The sequence below is a fragment of the Medicago sativa genome, chromosome 3 (genome assembly GCF_051527215.1).
Source record: "Medicago sativa cultivar Bolivia chromosome 3, Bolivia_mono, whole genome shotgun sequence".
Taxonomy (NCBI): domain Eukaryota; kingdom Viridiplantae; phylum Streptophyta; class Magnoliopsida; order Fabales; family Fabaceae; genus Medicago; species Medicago sativa.
In genome coordinates, this window is record NC_140751.1 from 78,498,804 (window position 1) to 78,520,457 (window position 21,654).

The 21,654-nt window shown below is 34.6% G+C and overlaps 2 long non-coding RNA genes and 1 pseudogene across 2 annotated transcripts; 2 read left to right on the top strand and 1 right to left on the bottom strand.

Moving 5' to 3' along the window:
• Positions 1-2,842: 2,842 nt before the first annotated feature.
• On the top strand, positions 2,843-3,241 carry LOC146940534 (syntaxin-22 pseudogene; annotated as a pseudogene).
• Positions 3,242-6,940: 3,699 nt separating this feature from the next.
• On the top strand, positions 6,941-11,875 carry LOC146940535 (uncharacterized). The gene is made up of 2 exons (XR_015032049.1): positions 6,941-7,217; positions 9,158-11,875. It is a non-coding gene; the product is annotated as an uncharacterized LOC146940535 (long non-coding RNA).
• Positions 11,876-12,599: 724 nt separating this feature from the next.
• LOC146940536 (uncharacterized) lies at positions 12,600-12,925 on the bottom strand. The gene is made up of 2 exons (XR_015032048.1): positions 12,819-12,925; positions 12,600-12,788 (listed from the first exon to the last, which is right to left on the bottom strand). It is a non-coding gene; the product is annotated as an uncharacterized LOC146940536 (long non-coding RNA).
• Between the last annotated feature and the right edge of the window lie 8,729 nt (positions 12,926-21,654).

The following is a 21,654-nucleotide window of genomic DNA, read 5'->3' on the forward strand; positions in this document are numbered from 1 at the left end:
TCAATTTCAATTCAATGTCAAATTCGAAGCAATCTCAATTTCAATTCAATGTCAAATTCGAAGCAATCTCAATTTCAAATTCAATTCAATCTCAATTTTCAATCCAATCTCAATGTCAATTTCAATGTCAATCTCCAATTTCAATCCAATCTCAATGTCAATGTCAATTTCAATTTTCAATTCAATTCCAATCCAATCTCAATGTCAAATGCAACTCTCCAATCCAATGTCAATGTCTATGTCTCAATCCAATTCCAATTTCCAATGTCTCTTTCAATGTCAACTCTCAATCCAATGTCTATGCCTATGTCTCTGCTCAATCTCAATTCTCAATCTCTCTTTCAATGTCAACTTTCAATTCAAATCAATGCTAATCCAATCTCAATTTACTCTTGGGCCAACCAAAATGGTCATGTCTACCCTCAAATCAAGTCAATGACAATTTACCCTCAATAGGTATCTTGTCAAAGCAGACTTCCAACATATCTTGTTACTGGTCAAGTGCCAGGTTCGATCCAAAAAGAACCACTTGTACCTGTTTATATACCTATACTTCCGGACAAACGACAAGTTCGACCCCAAAGAACAGTTTGTACCCAGCTTATGCTTTGTTATCGGTCAAACGGCAAGTTCGATCTAAAAAGAACAGTTTGCACCTACCCACATGATGTGGTGATAATCCAACGGCAAGTTCGATCCAAAGAACAGTTTGTATCAACCCTTTTGTCTATATCTCCGGCCAAACAGCCAGTTCGATCCAAAGAACAGTTTGTGTCTGCCTATCTGTTTGTATTTTCAATCAAGTGTCAAGTTCGATCCAAAGAACAGCTTGTATCTGCCTATATGTCTATGTTTCCGGTCAAGTGCCAAGTTCGATCCCAAGAACAGCTTGTGCCTATCTCTTGTCTTGTATTCCTTGGTCAAGTGACTAGTTCGATCCAAAGAACAACTTGTACCTTATTTTCTATCCCCTGGTTTGTCTACCCTGTCAATGTCCACCTGGATCCCCAGTGACATGACATGTTCCATAGACTCCAGTCGTTTGTCTTGCATTCATAATCAAATATTGCATGACATTCATGTTTTTGAAAATCTGAAAACGTATTTTTAAGTCCAAAAGCAGTGCAAATGTTAATATTTAAGTATCTTCGTCCCGTCAACTCTAAGACTTCGTCTCTTGACTCTCCGGACAAAGAAACTTAAATAGGGGCAGCTGTTATACCCTAATTTTGGACCTAAAAATACTAACTCATTTCTTATTATCTTGCATTTCAAGTCATTTGATTTGTCTCTGATCAATTGCATCTTTCTCTGCATTTTATTTCAATATTGTTTGCAAAATTCATGGAAAAGGGTATTTCAGTCATTTCCTGCATTCAATTCATTTTAATCCTTGAAAATTGTTTGAGTCTTTTAAATTGGTTTGTATAAGTCCTTGTTTCAATCTCATGTCAAAATTCATTTAAAAAAAAATATCAGTTGAGTCATTTTTTAGTCAGTTTAGCCCCTAGGGGCATTTTAGTCATTTCCCATGATAAAATCTCTTTCAATCTTTAAAAATTTGTTTGAGTCCTTTCAAATAGTTTGAATAAGTCTTCATTTCAATTCTATGTCAAAATCCATTTTAAAATTGCATTTGAAGTCATTTTGAGTCAGTTTTGCCCCTAGGGGCATTTTAGTCTTTTCATGTGTTAAAGCCCTGTTTAAATTCTAAAAATTGTCTCTGAGTCTTGTATACGTTCTTGCTTTAATTTCCTGTCAAAAAATCCATTTTAAAATTTCATCTGAGTCATTTTAGTCGTTTTAAGCCCCTAGGGGCATTTTGGTCATTTCACATAATATTTCTGTTTCATTTTAATCTGCTTTGTTGATTTTAATCGTCTCGCTTTACGTTAATTTTCAATTTACTTTTTCAATTCAATTTTAGTTTTAATTTTCATTTTGGTCCTTGTACTTTTGTTATTTACATTTTAATCCCTTTTAAGTTTGTTAGAGTCCAAGTGCCATGTGTCCAAATGCTATTGGTCCTTAAGAGTTTGTTACAAGTCTAGTGCCACATGTCCCACTCCAATTGGTCCAAGGCTTACCACATCACCTATATAAGTCAAACCCATAGTCAAAATTTCACATTCAATCATTAATTAATCATTTTTCACAAAAACTCCACAAAATTCATCAAAATTCATATTTATTTTCTCTCATTTTTCCCTCCCTTCTAACCAACTTTCCACCACCACTTCCTCCACCACAACAAACTCTAACCACCTCCATCACCACCCTAACAAACTCTAACCACCTCCATCTTCATCTTCAACCTCACTTCAACCACCATAACCACCACACAAAAAACTCCAATCATCACAAAACCCCTCAAATCTTCAACCAATCTTCACCAAACCAACCATTACGATCTCTATCCAACACAATCATCTACAACTTCACAAAATCAATTCAAGCTGTCAAAAAAATCAAACCAATCGGCCTCATCACATGAATCCATCACCACACTAGTTAAGATCAAGGTTCGTTTCAAGCACATAACAGCAGGTTCGTGTTCTGATCCGAACTCAACCTTTGAATCGATCCATCACAATTCCAGTCACGGTCCAGCATCAGAAAATCAAGAACGAACCAAATCAATTTCGTCACCAGCTGTAGCAGCGTGAAGAAAACGTGCAGAATCACGCACAAACCGAATCCAGCATCAATCACAGATCAAAATTGCAAAGAAGAAGATTAGAAGTGTGGAAAGAAGCAGATCCGAAGGAAAATTAAATTCTCTCTAATTTTCTCGAGAAAGTTTGGATCATCGAATTATAGGAAAAAATACAATCAGAGAATTATGAGCTTCCAGGATATTGAAGCTGGCCGGCCGTTCGGTTCGAGACGCGGCGGACCGATCAACGGGAAGCAAGACCCAACGCAGGCGGTGGCTGCCGGAATTTTTCAGATCAACACCGCCGTTTCGACGTTTCAGAGGCTCGTTAATGCCCTCGGAACCCCCAAAGATACCCCTGAGCTCCGTGAAAAGCTTCACAAGACAAGACAACATATTGGGCAGTTGGTGAAGGATACATCAGCGAAGCTTAAACAAGCTAGTGACATTGATCACCATGCCGATGTTAATGCAAGCAAGAAGATAGCAGATGCTAAACTTGCGAAATATTTTCAAGCAGTGTTGAAAGAATTTCAGAAAGCAACGTCTTGGAAGCAGGGAAGCTTGATCTGTTCTTATTGGTAAGCCTGGGCCTTGTTTGCTGATTTCATTTTCTGCACATTTTTTTTGCTAAATGCACCACCATTAATTGATGTTTACACCACTGTTGGTTTAAAAATTGCATGAAAAATTCCAAAAAAACTTGCGAATGTCTTAATCGTTATTTTGATTGAATCTTGATACTATTCGTATGTTAATCTTGATAAAATTCTATGGAAAAAGTTTCGTGCTCTTGTTAATTCATTGTTTTGATTCTTGCTAAAGTTTTGTTAATAAAGAACCTCTAAAAGTTTGTGTGAGTTTTTGTGTGAGTAGTTTCGATACTTGAGACCTATCGTTTGGAAAATAATTGCATGATAAGACCTACTTCAAAAATATATGTGTTTGTTTTTGTTATCTTTGCTTTGTTTTGCAAGACTTTTGTGTAATTTGTGATGTGATTTTGAACTTGGATTCTTGGTACATAATGGTGGCCTTGAGCATGTAATTTTTTGGATTAAATTTGCCTTTAAAATGTGATGTATACCTGCTGTCTTTGAGTTAGCCTTTGTGAATCTTGTGTTTGTGAAGTAATGTGAAGTATTTTGTAAAATAAGGTGCCTAAAAAGAGAAACTTGCAATTTTTATATCCTTTGGTATAGTTAATGATCTTAGTTCTCATGTTTTTTTCTTGAACCAAGTCACTTGAAACTTCTCTAACATCATGAGGATTTAGGCCTTTAACTATACCTTAGAATGATTTTAAAGGAATGTCAAGTCTCTTTCATCACCTTTAGTTGATTTCTCTTGTTACTTCATTTTCAAGTCACATTTACTTTACTATGCCTTTAGTGTGTTGTTTCTATTTCATTTGTGCTACTAACTCCTTTTGTTTCATGTCTCATATTCCATAGCATCTTGCATATTCACCTTGCATATTTCTTTTTTTCCTTTCTATATTTCACTTGTAAGCAAATAGAATGTAAAGTTAGGACTTTGTAATTCTTTTTTATTTTTCATGTCTTTAGTTTCTTGCAAGACCATAGAATGTAACTAGGCCAATGATGTAATAAGGACAATGGACTCTAATGATGTACACCGACACAAGCACCGACACATGCACACACACCACTTTAGGTATATAGCTAGAATATGCATGTTTAGATGTATGTTTAGGATTGTATGTTTAGATGAATGCCTAGGACTCATACTTAGAAAAATCATTTTCCAAAAACTTGAACAAACTTCATTCAAATAATTTTCCAAAGAAACCTTGGGATCAAAATCCCATTGCATTTTCTCTTTTATTTTCTTAATCAAATTTCAATGGAAAATAACCATACTTTGCAAATAACTAATCAAACCCCACTTTTTCATAATCTCATGCCTTTAAGGCCTCTTTCTATTCTTCAAAATTCCAATTTTCAAACTTAAAATCAACCAACAAAAACAAAAACATTTTTGAGAGAGAACTACGGTGGATTTGATCCCTTAATCGGGTACGTAGGCAAGGAACAAAATTCCTTCAATTCAACTAAAATAAAAATCCAAAAACATTCTTCTCCCTCCAATTCTTCACTTAGAATACCTTTAGGTTTAAATAAATACTTTCAAAATAGCATTTAAAAATAAAGCGCGCGCGTAGAAATTAAAGACGGTTCCTATAGGATACTATAGTCGTTATGGGTGCCTAACACCTTCCCGTAGCGAAAACAACTCCCGGACCTCGATTCTCAAGGGTTTTACTTACTTTTTCCCTTCCCAAGAAAAAATGAGATATCGCCGGTTAAAAGGTTCAAACGTAATCAATGTTTGACACCCGAAAAACCAAGATAAAACAACACCAAATAACAAATATATCTCTAGCAAATAACAAATATATTTCTACACCAAATAACAAATATATCTCTAACAAATAACAAATATATTATGCTAGTAAATACCAACATATAACATAACAAAATACCATTCATCAAAATAAATCGACTAAATCATAAAAAGACATCTAATCTCAAAACTACCTTCAAATCTACTTACTCTAATAATTCTCATATTCTTATAAATAATAGAATAATGCCACTTAATAAAATACTAACACCTCGCATATTTAAATAAATCACATAAATAGACTCTAACTTAATAAAAATAATTAAATAAAAAGGAGGGCGTTACAGTCCCCGCTCTTTTGAGGTCAGCCTTACACTCAGAGGCGCTGCTCTGTTAAGCCATGTAAGTTGAAAATGCAACATAAGTTTTTAATAGATAACAAAAATGAGGGTTAATTATCAGAGTATAGGTATAAGTATAGGTATGAGTCCCCGCTCTTTTAAGGTCAGCCTTACACTCAGAGGAGTTTCTCTGTTAAGCCAGCATTTTAATCTAAGATGATCAAGCTTTATTTCAATACCCCCCACTTGGGTAATAGGCTTGCGTTACCAAGCACGGTATAGCAGCGATTCTTTCTTTAGGTCAATACACCCTAAGATTAGAGACCAAGTATAGGTATGAGTCCCCGCTCTTTTGAGGTCAGCCTTACACTCAGAGGCGCTGCTCTGTTAAGCCATGTAAGTTGAAAATGCAACATAAGTTTTTAATAGATAACAAAAATGAAGGTTAATTATCAGAGTATAAGTATAAGTATAGGTATGAGTCCCCGCTCTTTTGAGGTCAGCCTTACACTCAGAGGCGCTGCTCTGTTAAGCCATCATTTTAACCTAAGATGATCAAGCTTTATTTCAATACCCCCCACTTGGGTAATAGGCTTGCGTTACCAAGCACGGTATAGCAGCGATTCTTTCTTTAGGTCAATACACCCTAAGATTAGAGACCGATTTTTTGGAACCAATACTCAGAACGTACACGGATGGTGGATGTCTCAATATTTCAATATACCCCCCACTTGGGTAATAGGCTTGCGTTACCAAGCACGGTATAGCATCGATTCTTTCTTTAGGTCAATACACCCTAAGATTAGAGACCGATTTTTCGGAACCAATACTCAGAACGTACTCCTCTAAGTGTAGCACAGTCACCACACCACGGAAGCGATTCTTTCTTTAGGTTTCAATATACCCCCCACTTGGGTAATAGGCTTGCGTTACCAAGCACGGTATAGCAGCGATTCTTTCTTTAGGTCAATACACCCTAAGATTAAAGACCGATTTTTCGAAACCAATACTCAGAACGTACTCCTCTAAGTGTAGCACAGTCACCACACCACGGATGGTGGATGTCGGAACCAATACTCAGAACGTACTCCTCTAAGTGTAGCACAGTCACCACACCACAGATGGTGGATGTCTCAGACATGATCAACTCAAGCCACATATAGCCGATCTTTCTTTAGGTCGATACACCCTAAGATTAGAGACTGATTTTTCGAAAACAATACTCATAACGTACTCCTCTAAGTGTAGCACAGTCACCACACCACGAATGGTGGATGTCAGAACCAATACTCAGAGCCGATCTTTCTTTAGGTCAATACACCCTAAGATTAGAGACCAATTTTTCGAAACCAATACTCAGAACGTACTCCTCTAAGTGTAGCACAGTCACCACACCACGGATGGTGGATGTCGGAACCAATACTAAGGATGGTGGATGTCGGAACCAATACTGCACAGTCACCACACCACGAATGGTGGATGTCGGAACCAATACTAAGAACGTACTCCTCTAAGTGTAGCACAGTCACCACACCACGGATGGTGGATGTCTCAGACATGATCAAGCTGTAATATTCCCTTCCCGTCATTTAATACCCCACTTGGGTGATAGGCTTGCGTGACTAAACCCGGTGATTTGCATCTTCTAACTACTCGTATATAAACAATTACACGCTCTTTACAAAAATCGATGTGGGACATGTGTTCATTTCATTTTAATAGCGATGAGAGGAGGAACTAGATTGATATCATTGTTTCTCAAAGCAACAACAGTTACATCCTTCTTCTCTTTCTCAATTCCGATTTCTTCACAGTCATCAGCATCATCAGCTCTTCGTTGGAGGATAATCATGGTATGTGAATGAAAAATGTTGGTGATTTCCAAAATAATGGAATCACTTTAGAACCAAAAGTTGTAACTCTTCATGGGAATCATTCATATACATTGGAACTTTTCGCAAAGAGGGGCTTAATGAACATTTGCATTGGTTCAAATGTATATGATTATAACCTTTGGCAAAGGGGTGCTTAATGAACCTTTGCATTGATTCAAGTGTATATGATTATAACCTTTGACAAAGGGATGTTTAATGAACCATAACATTGTTTCAAATCAAAGGGGTGTTTTCTCTCATATGAAAGGTCATATAATGCACTATAAATGCTTGGCATTTGGGCATTAGTTGGACACACAACAAGAACAACAACACACAACTTTGGACAGAATTTTGTTGCATTAACAACATAGTTCTCCCTCATTCTCTTACTCTAAATCATCCATCAATTCTCTAATGCATGAGTGAATTGCTGGAACCATAAATCTGTAAAATACTGTTAGGAGATACACTTGGTGTGGTTGTGCAATACACGTCAAGGAACTCATAGTATCCTGAAGGGGATTCGCCGGTCATTCCTTATTGCATCCAATATACAGTTATTGGTGGGGGCGAATCGAACCTAAAGGTTAGTATGGCAACCCCATACGCTTTGAGTTTGCATGCATAACCATTAATCTTTTCAGGTTTCAAGTACATCAGCATCTTCCCAACAATCAAGATATACAACAAATCTTTGGAATTTATGTGCACACTTCATCATAGTCATCTTCATCATCTTCTTGGTCAAGTTATTGCAGCAGACCCCCAACACAAGTTCCAACAAAAAATCCCTTAAATTCATTTGGACACGTCACTCAAGGTGTTTTTCATATCGTGATTTATGTGTTTGATGTTAAGCCCAACTTACTTCTTATATTTGCATCCAAGCTTTTGATTGATTTCGTGTCTGATGTCGGTACATCGGACACCGACGCCACTCACACATGCATGTCTATACATCAAATATGATTACTTACTCACATTTTCTTGTTGTTGTCTTAGAATTCAAGCCTAATTTTAGAGATAAATATTTTATCAACAATATTAAAAATCAAGTAATCAATAAATTATGTTTTAAAACCAAGACTGAAGAATACGTTAAATGCTCACATAAACACTTTTTAATTGAGTTTGATGAAAATAGAATCATGATGCAAATATTTTTTAACTTTAAAGGACTAATTTGTAACAATAAATCTTAAAGGGTTAATTACGTTTCTAGTCCCTATAAAATAGCGACCTTGTAAGTTTAGTCCCTACTTAATTTTAATAGCATTTTTAGTCTCTAATTTTGTTTTTCTGCACTGAGTATTAGTCCCTACTCAATTCAAATTTGTTTAATTTATGCTTAAACTCTTAAATTTTTGAACAATTTTTTGCAGACATGTTTAGAACATTACTAAAAGTTCGTCCGCAAAAAATTATCGCAAAATTTGATTTCTACATCCAGATTTTATTACTTTTTATCTTTAACTTTTGTCGTTTTAAAAAATTCATATTTAATTCATTTCATGTCAGAAAATTCTAAATTTTAGTAAACGAACCTTTCATAGTGTTCTAATCTTGTCTCAAAAAAATCGTTCAAAAATTTAAGAGTTTAAGGATAATTAATCAAACTTTGTTTTAGCAGGGACTAAAATTATAAGTAAATTTTTTTTTTATAGGGACTAAAAATGCTATTAAAATTAAGTAGGGACTAAACTTACAAGGTCGCTATTTTATAGGGACTAGAAACATAATTAACCCAATCTTAAAAAAAGACTAACTTGTTATGAACACATATCTTAAATGACTGCAGATGCTATTTGGCCATAACAAAATTACAAGTAGTTTTGTTAGTTATGTTTTTATTCAATTATTGGCTCAACTACATGACCTAATTAATGGGGTGTTTTTTTTCTTTTTTGTTGTTGAAGTGAGGATGGTGTATGATAAAGATAGTGGCAGGGTTAGAGGCTTATTTGGATTTGTTATCTTTTCAAATGAAGATGATGCAAATTCTGCAAAAGATGCAATGGACAGATTAGACTTTAACAGTATATCTTATTTTATCATTGTCTATTGAAGTTGGTTCCTTTTGATAATGATGGCGTTTTCTTAACAGGGTCAGGCACTAAATTGAATTTGGTTGACGAAATTTATGTATGCGTCTTCGAAATTTGTGTATTGACTATCATGATTTTGAATTAGTAGAAAATGAAATTTAGCTAGCATGTTGTTGAATCAATTTTTTACATGATAGTATTTATGCAGACATGTCATTGAGTGGATCAATGAGAAATTTTTCGGCACAAATCATGCTTGAAACTATGATGTTTAGAGTATCAACCTTTACCTCTTCAGTCCGAGCAAATAATGATAAAAAAAAATGGTTGGATGTAGTATGTATGCTTCATTAGCCTAAAAATCACTAGTTTTCCCCCACAATTTCATAGTTCTTTCTGACTAAATTTTGACTCATTGAAGTAAAAGTTCACCTGTAGAACTATGCTGTTGCTGGGATAAATATTGTTTTGGTTAGTGAGATTTGTAAGAAAGAGAAGATAAAGGATTGGGAGAAAAAGTAAGGGAATATGATTAGTAATATGTTAGAAAATGAAAATAATGCAATATTTGAATAACAATGCTATAAGTCTTGAGATCTAATTTAGACAGTGATGAATAAGCACATGATGTGTTTGTGCTAACAATAGTTTTCATGTTTGATTTGAGCTTGTGGATTTCTGAAATCTTTATTGAAAAGTCTAATAATAACAGATTTAAAAAGTGGACACTGAACCCAGAGAGCCTTGTTATGTTGGCGTGGTTGATTCTCCTTAGAATATTGATCTCCACAGAGACATCGCCTTTGAGAACCTTAACTGCAACATCATCTCCCTTCACCGAATTTTTTTCCGAATATTGCTCGGTAAGCTGAAGAACCCTTTATCCTGTTAGCTTCACCGAAAAAAGCTCGTTGCTTTATGCAGCTCCTCAAATTTATTAACTGTCAAAGACTCAACAGCATAAAGAAGCCCTTCTGAAGACAGAAAAGGATGTAGGTTCATATTGGTGACTAGTATTCAAATTTGAGTAGCATTGAAAAGAAATTATACTCCAAAAAGGAATAAATAAGTTAATTGCTTAAATCCAAATCCTCAATCATTGTGTCAATTCTCAACGAAACATTTATTTCTTTTCTATGTTTCGTACAAATTCAGATTATATAATCTGAAATAGCCAAAAAAATACGTTTTGGATTTGTATCTTAGAGGGAGCGCGAGAGGGTAGGAGGGCGAGAAAAGAAAATCTTTTAGATTAATAGTAATTTTTTTTAATTTTTTTTGTTATATAACACTATTGAACTTATGTTATTGGGCTTTTATAGTTTATTAATTTTATGTTTTATTACCTGTGTTTTTCATATCTTAAGTTGTTCTTATGGAACCCTAGCTGTTTTCTGCCTCCACTATTGTTTCTCTTTTTTTTTCCCCAAGGTTTCTCTTCCGAACCGTTTAGGTTCCCCTGTTAGTAGTCTTATGCTTGACAATAAACCTTTTTAAAGTAAATTGATATTTTCACTTTGTTTTACATTCAGGTTAGGTTACCATGAAAGGTTATAATAATACATGAATCAAATTATCAAATGGTGATGAGTACATGTTGAGTGTGCCCGCAATGGTGGAACCTTTGCAAGGATCCTTGCATGTGGCGCACTATTCGCATGCACTACATCCGTAAATCACCCTATGCTTATGTGGATTTGTGGAAGATTTGTTGCTTTGCTATTGAACTAAGTTGCGGTCATCTTGAAGACATTGATATTAAGCTTTTGCACCAATGATTTCCTCAAATGCATAGCTGATCAGTAATTAATACCAAAATCTCAATTTATTCCTGCATTCAACTGTAGATATCTTATTGTTTTTATGAAGCATTTTTTTAATAGTTCTTTGTAATTAAATTTTACAGTGGTAGTCACCTACGTTGCATGCGGCTTATAAATTGTAGGATGATTACAGATAAAGGATTTAGTAAAGCCGTGAGAAAGCTTCCACAGTTGGAGAAGGTTGACATTTCACAACTGTACCAATGTCTCTCTTGAAGCACTTGGTCGATCTTGCCCTCTTTTGAAATTGCTTAAATATCATGCATGGTACTCTACGCCATCTTGCGACTCGGATAAAATGGCGCTTGCTATTGCTGAAACGATGCCTGGTCTATGTCATCTTGGTATGAAAGGACACAAGCTCACTCAACTTGCTGTGCTCGTCATTATTGATAAATGCGCTCTTCTTGAGTCTCTTGACATTCGTGATTGTCATTTTTTGAATTAAGGTTTGGAGAAAAGATGCATTGATCAGATCAATGATTTGCAAATGCCAGATCGTTTTGAGGCAATATGATATCTGTTCCGATTATGATGATGATAATGCTTTTGATTATTGATCCTGAATGTGGAAGTCTAAGTAACGACGATGATGAAAAACTAGGCTATTATTATTGTGTCGATATATTGTCGTATATTTATTTTCAAGTAAAAAATTTGGAATAGGATCCTTGTTGGCACTCAAATTTTTGTTGATTCATGCGTGATTGGCATGCTTTGTTAATTTAATTGGATTATCTATGTTTTTATTGCTGGATGATTTCAATTGTGATTTTTGTTTGAGAAGTCTTATTATTTACCATGATATTTTTGTCAGTATATGTGTGATTCTCTAAAATCATAAAGAGTGTTTGCTTGCAAAAAATCTGCTTAGAATTGTATGTTCTAGCAATAAAATTTGTATTCTCTGTGTCACAAAAGTGCAGTAATGACCAACATAATGGTAAATGGCGGCAATACCAACATGATCATTTCACCGTAAGTTGGAAATCTAATAGGCTGGACAGTATGATAGGATTCGAATTGTGATTCCACCATTTATTTATGAGTCTTGCTAACCAGAGCCTTACATTGGTTAAGAAATATACAAATAGAAATTTTGTCTTGGAAATATATATGATTTTACTTTTGATTAAATAATGATTATACACCTTTTTCATAAAAACTTATTTGGATGCTTAACCAATGTCCTTAGGGCAATAATTAACATTCTCCTTTATTTATATATGTTTTTAATAGTTTTTATTTTGAAACAATATATATTTTTAATAGATTTTGTCATTTCGTCTATATTAAAAAAATCAAACGTCAAAATCTTTATATTTACTATTTTAAAATGTGTTTGTATGAATCCCTTAAAAAATATATTTATATGAATCAAAATTTCGGTCCACACACTAGCTAATGAAAATAAATTCTTCAAACTATTCGATTTAGCTTTTTTAATTAAAACAATAGAGGCATCATTATTAATCAAAGAAAAAAAATACAAAAAATGTGGGTAGATTATCACTTGGGTTGCACAATCTTGAGCTATATAGGACCCTTACCACTTACTGAGAGTGTTGCTCTGTTAAGACAACATAAGCACCTGTCACATGCGTCCCTCAAGGGATGGTGAGCTCTTACTGCCCCCCTATTTGTGTTGTGCAACCAATCAAACTGTTCCGATCCGGAACCTTTAAGAGGGACCGAATCCGATCCGGAACCTTTAAGAGGGACCGAATCATGGGAACCGGGAAACTAAATCCTTTATGGGGATAATTTTCCACACATTTTAGTACCCCCACTTGGGTTATAAGCTAGCGTCACCAAGCCCGGTGCTTCATGACATCATATCTCTCAAATATAAATAGTGTCATACTTGTTCAGCTTAACGATGTGGGACTAACTCCTTACATTTTTTTTCATTTTTAATATTATCATTTATCATTTTTAACGATGTGGGACTCCTTTTTTCCTCAATTTGGTAGTGCCTATACAATTCAGCAGCTAACTGTGTTGTCTGCAACTTCCAACCTATGGAAATATTATGGCTAGTCTTGTAAATTTGAATTTGTTTGATAAGGAATTTGAAACCTCTGATAACCAATGTTTTGATTGTTTTTTTCTTTGTTTTTCTCAAATTGAAACTATTCCCCGTTGATTGTATTGAGAAAAAAAAAACTTGACAGATTTTTAATTTTTGTTTTCGGATTGTTGATTGTGTGAAAATTTTGAAATTTAGAGATCTTATTTGGGAATTGGGGATACATCCGTTGTAACTTGCAAGTTTAGTAAATTTTAAAGAGACGGATGTGAAAGGCTCCTATAAAACTCAAAAGTTGATGATGTTTTTAAATATGACACACATGTAATCGACCTCTCTGCAAGTACATGTGTGTCAGCTTGTGTTAATGTTCTATTAGACTGTATAATACCGTAGACAATTGAAAGCTAACTTAACAATTTTTTCTTTTGACATTTTGAAATGTCAAGATTATATGCCTAGCGGTTTTACTTCTATGATATGCTGTCGAAATTCACCTACGATTTTCTCTAGCTCTTCAAGAAAACATATAGAGATACCTCTAATGGTAGCCTCGTTCACCATCTCATTAAACAAGTTTTCATTCCTTTCATTTTTCTCCTCTTTTGTTATTATGGTTTAGTTGTTTCGTTTGTGTTTTTCCTATTTCAGGGAGGAAAGATACATTCTCATATTTTCATTGTCCTTAGTAATCAAGGACTTATTTGTTAGTTATGTTTTATTCAATTATTAGCTCAACCATATGGCCTAATTAATGGGGTCTTTTTTTGTTGTTGAAGTGAGGATAGTGTATGATAAAGATAGTGGCAGGGCTGGAGGCATTGGATTTGTTATCTGTTCAAATTAAGATGATGCAAATTCTGCAAAAGATGCAATGGACAGAAAGGTTAGACATTAATAGTATATCTTATTTATCATTGTCTATTGAAGTGTCTATTATGATAATTATGTATATATAAACCATTATTTATACTTGAATAGAAGGCAAGCGGGAAATAAGCTGCGCCGCTAGACCTTTTTGGATGACAAAACCAATCCTCGTAAACACAGCATTCATAGACCTAGGAGACATGACATTGCTATGCATGACCTTTTGAACTATATGGAAGTTAAGTTTGACATGACCACGAGACAGAAGCCAGTTTTTGGATGTTAGCAAGCACCACATGCTCAAGATTTTCTTCTAGCTATCCCGATTGATGGGTTAGGTCAGCATATGTCACCAGTGGAGTATCGTACTATCCTTAGATATCGCCTTATGATTCCACTATTTTCTATTGATGAGGTGTGCCCTGTTTGTCGTAAGGCGTGTCTGGATACTTTTGGGGAGCATGCCGTTCATTGTAAGGAACTTCCCGGTTTTAAGTACAGACACGACTTTGTTAGGGATGTACTTTTTGATATATTCAGACGAGCAGGAGTATCAGTGAAGAAGGAGGCGCCTGTGAACTTTCTGACTGACCCGCTAGAAAGAAGATCATCACTCAGGCCTGCGGATGTTATGGTGTACGGATGGGTAGGAGGAAAACATGCATGTGTAGACTTGACTGGGGTTTCACCACTCGTGGGATTAGGTGTCGGGCCTTTTACTGTAGGACAGGCAGCCCTTAAAGCTGCGTCAAGTAAGGAGGCCAAACATGAGAAAGCGTGTTCTGACAATCAACATGCTTTTATACCATTTGCTTTTGACACTTTCGGTTTTATTGAAGTTAGTTCCTTTTGATAATGATGGTGTTTTCTTAACAGGGTCAGGCACTAAATTGAATTTGGTTGACGAAATTTATGAATGCGTCTTCGAATCACATCAAAATTTTTGTATTGACTATCATAATTTTGAATTAATAGAAAATGAAATTTAGCTAGCATGTTGTTGAATCATTTTTTACATGATAGTAGTTATGCAGACATGTCACTGTGTGGATCAATGAAAAATTTTTCGGCACAAATCATGCTTGAAACTATGATGTTAAGTTTAGAGTATCAATCAACCTTGAGCTCTTCAGTCCGAGCAAATAATGATCATAAAAAAATAGTTGAATATAGTGTGTCTACTTCATTAGCCTAAAAATCACTAGTTTTCCCCTATAATTTCATAGTTCTTTCAGACTAAATTTTGACTCATTGAAGTAAAAGTTGACCTGTAGAACTATGCTGTTGCTGGGTAAATATTGTTTTGGTTAGTGAGATGTGTAAGAAAGAGAAGAGAAAGGATTGGGAGAAAAAGTAAGGGAATATGATTAGTAATATGTTAGAAAATGAAAATAATGCAATATTTGAATAACCATGTTATAAGTCTTAAGATCTAATTTAGACAGCGATGAATAAGCACATGATGTGTTTGTGCTAACAATAGTTTTCATGTTTGATTTGAGCTTGTGGAATTCTGTCTGAAACCTTTATTGAAAAGTCTTATAATAACAGATTGAAAAATATCTGCTTCAAGAGATCCGGAGTTAACTAGAGAAACCTGCCATTTATTATGGAAAACAGATTTGAATGGAGCTCCCTACTACTGGAATCACTTGCTTTGCTATTGAACTAAGTTGTGGTCATCTTGAAGACATTGGCATTAAGCGTTTTTGCACCAATGATCTCAAATGCATAGCTGATCAGTAATTAATACCAAAATCTCAATTTATTCCTTCATTCAACCGTAGATATCTTATTGTTTTTATGAAGCATTTTTTAGTAGTTCTTTGTAATTAAATTTTACAGTGGTAGTCACCTACGTTTCATGCGGCTTATAAATTGTAGGATTATTACAGATAAAGGATTTAGTAAAGCCGTGAGAAAGCTTCCACAGTTGGAGAAGCTAGGTTGACATTTCACATTGCTGTCTAACTGATGTCTCTCTTGAAGCTCTTCTTGGTCGATCTTGCCCTCTTTTGAAATAGCTTAAATATCATGCATGGTACTCTAGCTTAAATAGGTTGACATTAATGGCGCTTGTTATTGCTGAAACGATGCCTGGTCTATGTCATCTTGATATGAAAGGACACAAGCTCACTCAACTTGCTGTGCTCGTCATTATTGATAAATGCGCTCTTCTTGAGTCTCTTGACATTCGTGATTGTCATTTTTTGAATTAAGGTTTGGAGAAAAGATGCATTGATCAGATCAATGATTTGCAAATGCCAGATCGTTTTGAGGCAATATGATATCTGTTCCGATTATGATGATTTTGATTATTGATCCTGAATGTGGAATTCTAAGTGACGACGATGATGAAAAACTAGGCTATTATTATTGTGTCGATTTATTGTTGTATATTTATTTTCAAGTAAAAAATTCGGAATAGGATCCTTGTTGGCACTCAGATTTTTGTTGATTCATGCGTGATTGGCATGCTTTGTTAATTTAATTGGATTATCTATGTTTTTATTGCTGGATGATTTCAATTGTGATTTTTGTTTGAGAAGTCTTATTATTTACCATGATATTTTTGTCAGTATATGTGTGATTCTCTAAAATCTAAAGAGTGTTTGCTTGCAAAAAATCTGCTTAGAATTGGATGTTCTAGCAATAAAATTTGTATTCTCTGTGTCACAAAAGTGCAGTAATGACCAACATAATGGTTGTTAGCTGATAAATAAAACAAACAGCCAAGTTTCAATCTACTTGATTACTTCGGAGAAGGGAGAAAAGAAGCAGCTCAAAAATGGTATGCGCAAGTAATACAAGTTCAGCTCTTGAAATGTGTACCCTGCTTACTATTTACTTGCCTTCCTCGTTGCCAGGTCTTTATTTTGCCTAAACCTTGCTGGTCACACTACATCCTCTGCTAGATTATTTGATGCCATTGTTAGTGTCTAGAGCTTCCTTTTGAAGGGATACTTGATTACAGAGAGGTGTGTATGCATTTATTTCAAGTAAATAATCAAATAAAAAAATATTATTAAGGGATAATGGTAAATTGATATAAGATATTTGTAAAACTAGCTAACTAGCTTTGTTAGGTTGTAAGTAAAATTTGACGTCGTAATCACTATTTTAGATTATTAGCGACGAACCCTTGCATTTCTAGATTTTTTAGAGAGCAGGGGGGTTTACAATATCCAGATATGAATAGTATATTGGACCCTGTGGGTATTTTATAATTTATTCATTTTTTTTTCGACCAAAAAAAAAAAGATTTATTCATTTTCTTAATGACTCATTGTCTGAAAATGAAGCAAATTTCATCACGGTTATTTGGCCTTTACTTTACCCGTTATTCAAATATCTTGGTCATTAATATTAGGGAAAATTATATCCATCTCCCCCCAAGGTTAATGTAAATACAAACAGTGGCGGAGCCCTTCATGGGCTGGGGTGGGCCACGGCCCACCCGGAAAAATTAAAAAATCAACGATTATAGGTCTATTTTGCGAGATTTTATATAATTTTGTGTCGGTTTTAAGTTTCGGTTGATCCAAATTCCCGCAAAGTGGTGTAGTGGCCCATCCGAAAAATTTAAATAATTCAATTATAAGTTTATTTTGTGAGATTTTATACAATTTTATGTCGGTTTTAGGTTTCGGTTGATCCAAATTCCCGTAAAGTGGTGTAGTGGCCCACCCAAAAATTTAAATAATTCAATTATAGGTCTATTTTGCGAGACTTTAAACAATTTTTCAACGGTTAATTTTAGTGGCCCACCCCAACTTTTTTTTCTGGCTCCGCCACTGAATACAAATGACCTTGACGAAGCGCAAACAATTTATCTTCTCTTTCTAGTAGGGCTAGGAGTTACTGAACTGCCACCATACCCTGGTTGGGGTGTGGGAATGACTTAAGGCTCAAGAAAATTTTCTTTAGCTCTACGGATGACTAGCATGGCAGGATCCAAGCGGGTGATTGTCGAGCAGCAGCACTGCTCGCCCTGGCATAGTCATATGATTTTGTCACAGATTGTATTGTCTATTTGGACTGTTGTAATGGCATCAGGGCTAAAGCAGTGCAAGGATGTGGACTAGATTATGATTTACTTACCAAAATCTACCAGCGGAATTTTTGGTATGGTACGAATTAAGATTTTTCAACCCGTATGGCTAGGGGTGTGCATAGAAACTGGATCAGCTGACCCAAACTGAAAATATGGTGAACCAAACTAGAAAAGCCCAAACCACTTTCATTTGACCTGATCCAGTTCATTTTAAACCAGATTAAAACGGGTCGGTTACCCATTTCAGATCTGAAAACACATTTCATCGTTACAGATATGGGAAAGTTCAGCTTCGATCTTAGATCTGTAATCACGAATCACAGTAACATGTTCATCGTTACCAAGGCTTTCTTCCTTTGTTCGATGGAAGAGATGATACGCCACGAAGCACGTTGTGCTCCGATGACGTTTATGTAAGCGACGGAGAGGAGGTTACGTTCTTCGACGGTGAGTTCTTCGCTTTCGACGGCGGCGGTTACTTTTTCCATGAAATCGACCATCTCTTCGTAACGTTTGGCTTGTTCGGCGAGTTTCGCCATGTAGACGAACTCTTCACGTGGTGATGGTGCGGTTGCCATGGATGATGAATCTGGTTGAAGGAAGAGAGAGAGAGAGAGAGAGAGAGAGAGAGAGAGAGAGAGAGAGAGAGAGTGTGTGAGAGAGAAGAGAGAGAGTGTGTGAGAAATGTTGGTAAAAAAAAAACGGTTCAGGTGAAAAAATCCGGTTCAGGTAAAAAAATCCAGTTCAGGACAAAAACCGGTTCAGGTAGCATGATCCGGTTCTGAACTGGATTGAACTGTATCGAACCGGTTTTAAAAAAATCCATTTGTTTTGTGAAAGTAGTTTTTTGATCCAAATTGTATCCATAAATCTAGTTTGGTTCAGTTTGGATAAACCATTTGCACACCCCTACGTATGGCCGAGCTTCCTGTAATACCATGAAGGGGCCCATCTTTTTTCTCATACACTAGTGTTAGGATGCCGGTAATTCAAATATCTTAGTCTTTCTATCGAGAGTTTGATAAGTTTAGGAATTTCATTAATTTAGGGAAAATTATATCAACCTTAGGTTAATGTAAATAAAAAGGATGCAGTCATGCTATTTTGGTTCAGCATAAAAAGGCATCAAGAAGTTTTTTCTTGTTTCTTTCCATTCATACTTTCAGTTGTATAAACACAAATAAACTAAAAGTCATTAAGAAGTTAAACTTCTAATAAGCTGAAAGTATAGTCAATCGGGTGATGTGTTCATGTTCATGTGAATAAAGGGCAAGAATAAAAAGCATTTTTTTTCTACATGAAGAAAGTGACAGGCCATCAAATAACAGTGTTAAACAGATGGTGTGAAACCTCCTACTCACAGGTTTTTTAATATCTGCAAGTCTCTTGTTGTCGACACCGATATTAATTTGAGAAAATAAAAGTAATTGGATTCAATCACATTTATAATTTATGATGTGTTTGATGCTTTTGTTTGAATGGATGCAAAAGTAATCGAATGCAAAAGTATGCCACCAGTTCTGTTAACTGAAATTTGTTAAGAGTTAGTTTATGTTAGTTAGATTCGTTTAGGCTTGTTGAATTCCTATAAACTTAGATGCTCCAAATTACAATTCTTTTTCCGTTTTCACTTATGTTTCCTCAAAACTTGCATGTATTTGTATCTTGTTGATGGGACTAATCCAGTTATGTTAGTGTCACTGTCGTTCAGAATTTACATGTATTTGAATCTTGTTGAGGGGACTGATACATAGGGCCGTTCCTATGTAACTGGAGGTCCGGCTCTCATGTAAAAATAGGCCCCTAATAAAATAAAAACATAATTTTTTTTAAAGAGCAATTATCGATTTAAATTGAAAATAAGATCCGTAAAGATAAAAAAAAATCATTATTGTTAGTGCTTTATTATTTTATACGATAAGTATGGGCCAAAAATTATAAGAAGTGCTTAAGAAAAAAAATTATATTTTGCGTTTATTTCTAAATATATAATTCAATATGTTAAGGAGAATTTGACTAAATTTAAGAGAATATTGAGGAGCCTCAAATCTACAATAAATTATGTCCAAATCAAATATCCCTCTCATACTAAAAAAAAATAATTAAAGAAGAAAAATGGAAAAGAAAAATAAAATAAAGAAGAACATGGGTCCTGGTTAATTAAAGAAGAAGAAAAAAAAAATGCGTTCAGTAAGGGACCTGGTTAATTAAAGAAGAAGAAAAGAAAAACATGGGCTCAAAAAAGAAAAGAAAAACATAAAACATGCGTTCAGTAAGGGTCCTGGTTAATTAAAGAAGAAGAAAAGAAGAACATGGGCTCAAAAAAGAAAAGAAAAACATGGGCTCAGTAGTAAGTGTTGAACCCTGGACCTAGACAATGTCACCTCAAGCAACTACCGCTAGTATGTTTCAGTGCATCTATCTTCTTGGTCACACCAATCGTATATATTAAATATTTAAATGCATTATTTATAAAAAAAATAATATTTGGGCCCCCAAATTTTGGAGGCCCAGCTCAGTAGAGCTGTTTGCACCTCCTCAAGACCGGCCCTGCTGATACAGTTATGTTAGTGTTACTGTCTTTCATAGTACACTAATTAGAAGGAAATCATAATATAATTAGAGTAACAAAGATAGAGTAGGACATGATTGTTCCCTCTTTATGTGTCTTGTAATCTTTTCTCTTCACCAGTCTTTGGGCCCGTTTGTTTTAGATTTTTTTTGAAAAAAATCTATTTTTTTTAGTAAAAAATCACTTTTTTAGTTTTTGTTGTGTTTGTTTGAGATTTTTAAAAAATCCATTTTGCTAAAAAAAATCATTTTTAGCCTCAAAATGAAAATCTATTTCAAGTAGCTTTTCCAAAATCTATTTTTTTCTTAATGCAAGGAACTCAAGTGTAAGTGTTTCAAATCTCAAAAAATGATTTTTATGATAGTAGACAAACAGAAATAGCTTTAGATTTTTTTAAAAATCTCTAAAAAAAATCTCTAGATTCTTTTAACTCAAAATCTATTTTTTTTAAAGCTGAAACAAACGCACCCTTTATGTGCTTCGGCTTAATTTTAAAATTTTCTCTCATGACATGTTTGTGTTTTTTAGACCAGGACTTCTTAAGTCGGTTAAACTCCGACTTATAACAACTCAAAACTTAAAGGGATAACATTTTTTTAGAGGTTTTTAACATATTTAAAGAAGTAAAAAATTAATACTCCCTCCGTTTCAAAATGAGTGTCGCTTTAGCCAAAAAAATTTGTTTCAAAATGAATGCCACTTTCAGTTTTCAATGCAATAATAACTTTTTCTTTTCAATTGTACCCTCCAATTAATACTCTGCACACTACTTCCAAAGTATTACTTTTAAAACTAACCAATAGTTAATAAGGATAATTTGGTAAAATAACCATTATCTTTCTTTTAATCATTGTATTTCTTAATATGTGTGTAAACACCTAAAACGACACTCATTTTAAAACGGAGGGAGTATAACTTAATATGCTTAACATTAATGAAAATGTTTTTCATAAAAAAAAGATAATAATTATATAAAAAGATTGTACATGTTTACTTAAGTAAAGCCTAAAATACTTTCAT